Here is a 7,603-nt window from a genome sequence, read left to right on the forward strand (position 1 = left end):
GCACATGTCATTTCCCGTCTGGATTACTGCAACTCGCTGTTGGCTGGGCTCCCTGCCTGTGCCATTAAACCCCTACAACTCATCCAGAACGCCGCAGCCCGTCTGGTGTTCAACCTTCCCAAGTTCTCTCACGTCACCCCGCTCCTCCGCTCTCTCCACTGGCTTCCAGTTGAAGCTCGCATCCGCTACAAGACCATGGTGCTTGCCTACGGAGCTGTGAGGGGAACGGCACCTCAGTACCTCCAGGCTCTGATCAGGCCCTACACCCAAACAAGGGCACTGCGTTCATCCACCTCTGGCCTGCTCGCCTCCCTACCACTGAGGAAGTACAGTTCCCGCTCAGCCCAGTCAAAACTGTTCGCTGCTCTAGCCCCCCAATGGTGGAACAAACTCCCTCACGACGCCAGGACAGCGGAGTCAATCACCACCTTCCGGAGACACCTGAAACCCCACCTCTTTAAGGAATACCCAGGATAGGATAAGTAATCCTTCTCCCCCCTAAAAGATTTAGATGCACTATTGTAAAGTGGCTGTTCCACTGGATGTCATAAGGTGAATGCACCAATTTGTAAGTCGCTCTGGATAAGAGCGTCTGCTAAATGAATTAAATGTAATGTAAATGTAAATAAAGCATTTAAAAACATGGCTATTTTGGTTGGCCTGGGGAATCAGTGGCCTCCTTCAGGTGTCTAGAAACTGCACTTGTACAACAATGCTCTTGTAGCCATGACACGTTAAAAAAAAAATATATATATAGGAGAGGAGGCTGGTGGAAGGCACTTTAGGAGGACGGGCTCATTCTAATGGCTTGAATGCAATCAATGGAACAGTATCAAACAGATCAAACATATGGAAACCACATGTTTGACCTCCATTCCAGCCATTACAATTAGCCCATCCTGCTATAGCTCCTCCCATCAGCCTCATCAGGTCCATAAATCAGACCAGTGTCCACCTCAAGCAGCACATCCTGAACAAGCTCTGTCTCAGGTCTGTGTTTGGCACTACACTTGCAACTTGCGGACCAACTGGCAAGTGTCTTCACTGACATTTTCAACCTCTCACTGACCGAGTCTGTAATGCCTACATGTTTCAAAAAGACCACCATAGTCCCTGTGCCCAAGAAAGCGAATGTAACCTGCCTAAATGATTACCGCCCCGTAGCACTCACGTCGGTAGACATGAAGTGCTTTGAAAGGCTGGTCATGGCTCACATCAAAACCATCATGCCAGAAACCCTAGACCCACTACAATTTACAACAGATCCACAGATGATGCAGTCTCAATCGCACTCCACACGGCCCTTTCCCACCTGAACAAAAATAACACCTATGTGAGAATGCTGTTCATTGACTACAGCTCAGCGTTCAACATCATAGAGCCCACAAAGCTCATCACTAAGCTAAGGACTCTGGGACTAAACACCTCCCTCTGCAACTGGATCCTGGACTTCCTGACGGGCCGCCCCCAGGTGGTGGTAAGGGTTGGCAACAACACATTTGCTACGCTTTTCCTCAATACTGGGGCCCATCAGGGGTGTGTGCTTAGTCCTCTTCTATACTCCCTGTTCACCCACAGCTGCATGGCCAATTACGACTCCAACACCATCATTAAGTTTGCTGATGACACAACAGTGGTAGGCCTGATCACCGACAACAATGAGACAGCCTATAGGGAGGTCAGAGACCTGGCAGTGTGGTGACAACAACCTCTCCCTCAATGTCAGCAAGACAAAGGATCTGATCGTGGACTACAGGAAAATGAGGGCCGAACAGGCACGCATTAACATTTTGATACACTGCTGCTACCTGCTGTTTATTATCTATGCATACTGAGGGGCGGCTCCGGACTGAGGGGCGGCTCCGATCAGAGGGGCGGCTCCGGACTGAGGGGCGGCTCCGGACTGGCTGACGGCTCCGGACTGGCTGACGGCTCCGGACTGGCTGACGGCTCCTGGCTGGCTGACGGCTCTGGCAGGCAGCTCCTGGCTGGCAGACGGCTCTGGCAGGCAGCTCCTGGCTGGCAGATGGCTATGGCAGGCAGCTCCTGGTTGGCTGACGGCTCTGGCAGCTCCTGGCTGGCGGCTCTGGCAGCTCCAGGCTGGCTGGTGGCTCTGGCAGCTCCTGGCTGGCTGGCGGCTCTGGCAGCTCCTGGCTGGCTGACAGCTCTGGCAGCTCCTGGCTCCTGGCTGGCTGGCGGCCTGGCAGCTCCTGGCTGGCTGGCGGCTCTGGCAGCTTCTGGCTGGCTGGCGGCTCTGGCAGCTTCTGGCTGGCTGACGGCTCTGGCAGCTCCTGGCTGGCTGACGGCTCTGGCAGCTCTTGGCTCCTGGCTGGCTGGCGGCTCTGGCAGCTCCTGGCTGGCTGGCGGCTCTGGCAGCTCCTGGCTGGCTGACGATTCTGGCAGCTCCTGGGTGGCTGACGATTCTGGCAGCTCCTGGGTGTCTGACGATTCTGGCAGCTCCTGGCTGGCTGACGGCTCTGGCAGCTCCTGGCTGGCTGACGGCTCTGGCAGCTCCTGGCTGGTTGACGATTCTGGCAGCTCCTGGCTGGCTGACAGCTCTAGCAGCTCCTTGCTGGCTGACGGCTCTGGCAGGTCCTTGCTGGCTGACGGCTCTGGCAGGTCCTTTCTGGCTGACGGCTCTGGCAGGTCCTGGCTGACTGACGGCTCAGGACAGACTGGCGGCTCTGACGGCTCAGGACAGACTGGCGACTCTAGCGGCTCAGGACAGACGGGAGACTCTAGCGGCTCAGGACAGACGGGAGACTGTAACAGACTGGACCATGCAGGCTCACTGGAGCTCTTGAGCACCGAGCCTGCCCAACCTGACCTGGTTTTATGCTTTCCGTAGCCAGGCCAGTGCGACAAGGTGAAATAGCCAGCACTGGGCTGTGCTGGCGAACCGGGGACACCATGCGTAAGGCTGGTGCCATGTATGCTGGCCCGAGGAGACCATATAGAGCCTATGTGTAGAGCATATGTTGTGGTCCTTCTGTGGCTCAGTTTAGAGCATGGCACCTGGTTCGATTCCGGGCCCAATCTAGCCCTGTAAGCCTTTGGATAAAAGCGTCAGCTAAATGGCTGGCCGGCTTCATGGCACCTGGCTCGAACCTAGGGCTATGCAGCATGCGAACCGGGGACACAGTGCGCTCCACCGCATAACACGGTGCCTGCCCTGTTCCTCTCTCTCTCCGGTAAGCACAGGAAGTTGCCGCAGGTTTCCTACCTGGCTTCGCCACACTCCCTGTGTGCTCCCGCCCAATACATTTTTGGGGATGCCTCCTCATACCAGCGCCTCTCTGCCTTTGCTGCCTCCAGCTCTGCCTTGGGACGGCGATATTCACCCGGCTGTTCCCATGGTCCCTTGCCGTCTAATATCTCCTCCCAAGTCCAGGAGTCTTGTGTTCGCTGCTGCTGCTGCTGCCCGTTGTTACCACGCCGCTTGGTCCTTGGTTGGTGGGTTATTCTGTCACGATCGTCGTAAGGAGTAGACTAAAGCGCATCGTGGTTAGAATACATTCTTCTTTATTTAATGAAGAACACGAAGAACACTTAACTTGTTCACGCTACTACGTTTCCCAAGGCCCCCCCCCCCACGCTCAACTCAAAAGATGGCGCACAGAATGCAAAAATATTCTTAGAAATATTTAACCTCCACACATTAACAAGTCCAATAGCTCAAATGAAAGATAAACACCTTGTTCATCTACCCAGCGAGTCAGATTTCTAAAATGTTCTACGGCGAAAACATAGCACATATTTATGTCAAACCACCACCAAAGACACAGCCAATATATAGCGATTTTGTCGAACAAAAGATGCAATCACAAACGCAGGATTAAAAGAAAAATAATTCACTAACCTTTTGAAAATCTTCATCAGATGACAGTAATAGGACATGTTACACAGTACATTTATGTTTTTTTCAATAATATGCTATTTATATCCATAAATCACCGTTTACATTGTTCAGAAAATGCTAAACAATGTCCGGAGAAATTATATATAACTCCGCCAGATAATGCCAGATAACAGCAATAAACATCATAAACTTTGACTAAATATACATGTTCTACATATAGTTAGAAAGATACACTGCTTCTTAATGCAATCGCTTTGTCACATTTCTTTTTAACGTTACAGAAATCGTTAATTTTTCAATAATCTGAGACGGCGCTCAGACATAAGCAATATTTCTCCGCTATGTTGGAGTCAACAGAAACACAAAATTACAACATAAATATTCCCTTACCTTTGATGGTCTTCAATCATAATGTAGTTGAAGAAGTCATACTTACCCAAAACATCGTTTGGTTTCAATTCGTGTGTCTTTGCATTAGCATATGCTGCAAGTTCCAGCTGAAATACTACCAAAAACTACTTCTGGTCACGAACAGTTGCGCATCAAAACTTCAAAATTACATTTTATATGTCGACTAAACTGGTCAAACTAAGTGGAGAATCAAGCTTTAGGATGTTCTAAACGTACAAAACTATTATCTAATCTCTCGGACGAACGTGCTTCTTGGCAGGCGATCTGGAACAAAGGAACGTGTCTCCAAAACCTTGAATTTTCTCGCAACACTCAGTCTTTTGCCTAGCAAAGGCTCAAAACATATGGGATTTGCACAATTAAACGCTGTACTGAATGAGGACATCTAGTGGAAGACATAGAAAGTGTCTCCAGATCCATAGCTGGTTGGGCAGGGTGGGGGCGATGACGTCAAAGTTGCCCCAAGTTTGAGGCTCCCAAAAATAGTTTGGGAGATTGCCTGCCCTGTGAGTTCTGCTATACTTACATACATAATTCAAATGGTTTTCGAAGCTTTAGAGTGTTTTCTATCCCATAATAATTATTATATGCATATATTAGCAATTTTGGACAGATTTCTTTTCAGTTTACTTTGGGCACGCAATTCCACCAAAGGGGGCAGTATTCTGAAACGAACAAGACGAACGTGACCGCTATATAAACAATGTGCTAACGTGCAACATAACATAGACAATAACCCACGAAATACCCAAAGAAGACGGTTGCCTAAATATGGTTCCCAATCAGAGACAACGATAAACACCTGCCTCTAATTGAGAACCAATCTCGGCAACCATAGACCTACATAAACACCTAGATGGAAACAACCCCATAAATCTACAAAACCCCTAGACAGTACAAAACCCTAGACAGTACAAACACCCTATAGATGAGACGAAAATACACATACCACCCTCGTCACACCCTGACCTAACCAAAATATATAAAGAAAACAAAGAATACTCTGGTCAGGGCGTGACAGCGCATGTGACAGATAAAATTTGATTTGATTTGATCCCCCTATGTGAATGTACTACACTATTACAGCCCCTTCCTAGATGTCCAGAATTTTGTGGTACAATTGATGCTCTCAACCATGAACCCCTGGATTACTGGATTAAGCCCCAGTCCATCTGATCATAGTTTGTGGAGAGGCGAATGGTATTAAATGTTTTTCTAAAAATGTGGTGCATGCTTCCTCAGGTTTTGTCCATTTTCAGTCATTTGAAATGTTTTTGTATTTTAACAAATTTAAGCAAGCTCAGTTGATCCAATGATGGCCTATAGACAATAGTGTGCAACTGCAGCCCTTCATTCGGGGCATTCCTGCATCTGCATGAACACCCCCCTCGAGCATCCCATTGGTTTCTGAATGAAAGCACCGAATTAAGGGATGGAATTTTTTCGCCCCTGCCTAGACAGTGTCCTTCGCTCCTGCCTGCCGAACACCTGCCCTCACTGTCATTAAAAGAACTGCGGGTAAAACAGTGCCCGACAAGCTGGGGTGAAGGACATTGTCCGCTAGCAAAGCAGGCGGAAGACTGGGGCGATACTGTGTGTTAGCTAACTAGCTAGCTTGCTAGTTAACAACAGCGTGTGTTTGCTTGCTAGTTAGCTAGCACACGGTTGTTGCCTCCGCCTGCTGTGTACTGGAGAAAACCGTCCCCGACAGGTGGGGGCGAAGGACACTGTCTTCCGATCGTCCATCCCTCACACTAGCACAGCAGACAGGAGGCTAGGGCAACACTGTGTACTAGCTAGCTTGATAGATACGACACAGTCTGCTTGCTAGTTAGCTAGCACACGTCACCCCCACCTGATGTTTACCAGTGTCCTCCTTAGGACAAGCTGGCTACGGTAGCACACAGTGTACTTTGCTCCCGCCTGCCAAACAACTGCCCTCGCCGTCGTTAACAGAACTGCGGGAAAACAGTGCCCGACAGGTGTGGGCGAAGGACACTGTCTACCGGTGAATGGAGCCTAGCCTCCGCCCCTTCTGTGGGGCTTATTGGAGGTTGGCATCCAATGTTATTGTGCATTAATGACACCTATTGTACTGGAGCACCACCGCCTCCCGCCTGTCCTAATTTTATTATTATTATTATTTTTTTCTTAGGGGGTAGATCAGCTTTAATATTGCAGATAGATTGTAGCTTCCATCAATGTAATTGTCTGCCTCATGTAAAACACCCCATATATATTTTTTTAAATATATATTTTTAAAAGTATATACAGTATCAGTCAAAAGTTTGGACACACCTACTCATTCCAGGGTCTTTCTTTGTTTATACTATTTTGCCAGATGGTCCTAAGGAGGAGGACATGACGTACTCCCCTCATATCTTTGTTTTGATTCATTAATTAATAAATCCCCCAAGGTGCGGTCTCCAAACGCACAACCTAAACCTATAGGGGAGGGTCTGGGTGGGCATCTGGCCGCGGTGGCGGCTCTGGCGCTGGGACGTGGACCCCACTCCATAATTGTCTTAGTCCACCTCCTTAGTGTCCCTTGAGTAGCGACCCTCGCCGCTAACCTTGGCCTAGGAAACCTAACAATGGGCCCCACTGGACTGAGGTAGCTCAGGACCGAGGGGAAGCTCGGGACCGAGGGGAAGCTCGGGACCGAGGGGAAGCTCGGGAGTGAGAGGAAGCTCGGGAGTGAGAGGAAGCTCGGGAGTGAGAGGAAGCTCAGGAGTGAGAGGAAGCTCAGGCAGGTTGATGGATCTACCAGATCCTGGCTGGCTGGTGGTTCCGGCAGATCCTGGCTGACTGGCAGATCCTGTCTGACTGGCACTTCTGGCGGATCCTGGCTGACTGGTGGATCCTGGCAGACTGGCGGATCCTGGCTGACTGGTAGTTCTGGCAGATCCTGGCTGACTGGCGGATCCTGGCAGACTGGCGGATCCTGGCTGAATGGCGGATCTAACTGATCCTGGCAGACTGGTGGATCCTGGCTGACTGGCAGATCCTGGCTGACTGGCGGATCCTGGCCGACTGGCGGATCCTGGTTGACTGGCGGATCCTGGCCGACTGGCGGATCCTGGCCGACTGGCGGATCCTGGCTGACTGGCAGATCCTGGCCGACTGGCGGATCCTGGCTGACTGGTGGATCCTGGCACACTGGCGGATCCTGGCTGAATGGCGGATCTAACTGATCCTGGCAGACTGGCAGATCCTGGCTGACTGGCAGATTCTGGCCGACTGGCAGTTCTGGCGGATCCTGGCTGACTGGCGGATCCTGGCAGACTGGCAGATCCTGGCTGACTGGCAGTTCTGGCAGATCCTGGCTGACTG

The sequence above is a fragment of the Oncorhynchus keta genome, chromosome 30, assembly GCF_023373465.1.
Source record: "Oncorhynchus keta strain PuntledgeMale-10-30-2019 chromosome 30, Oket_V2, whole genome shotgun sequence".
Lineage (NCBI taxonomy): Eukaryota > Metazoa > Chordata > Actinopteri > Salmoniformes > Salmonidae > Oncorhynchus > Oncorhynchus keta.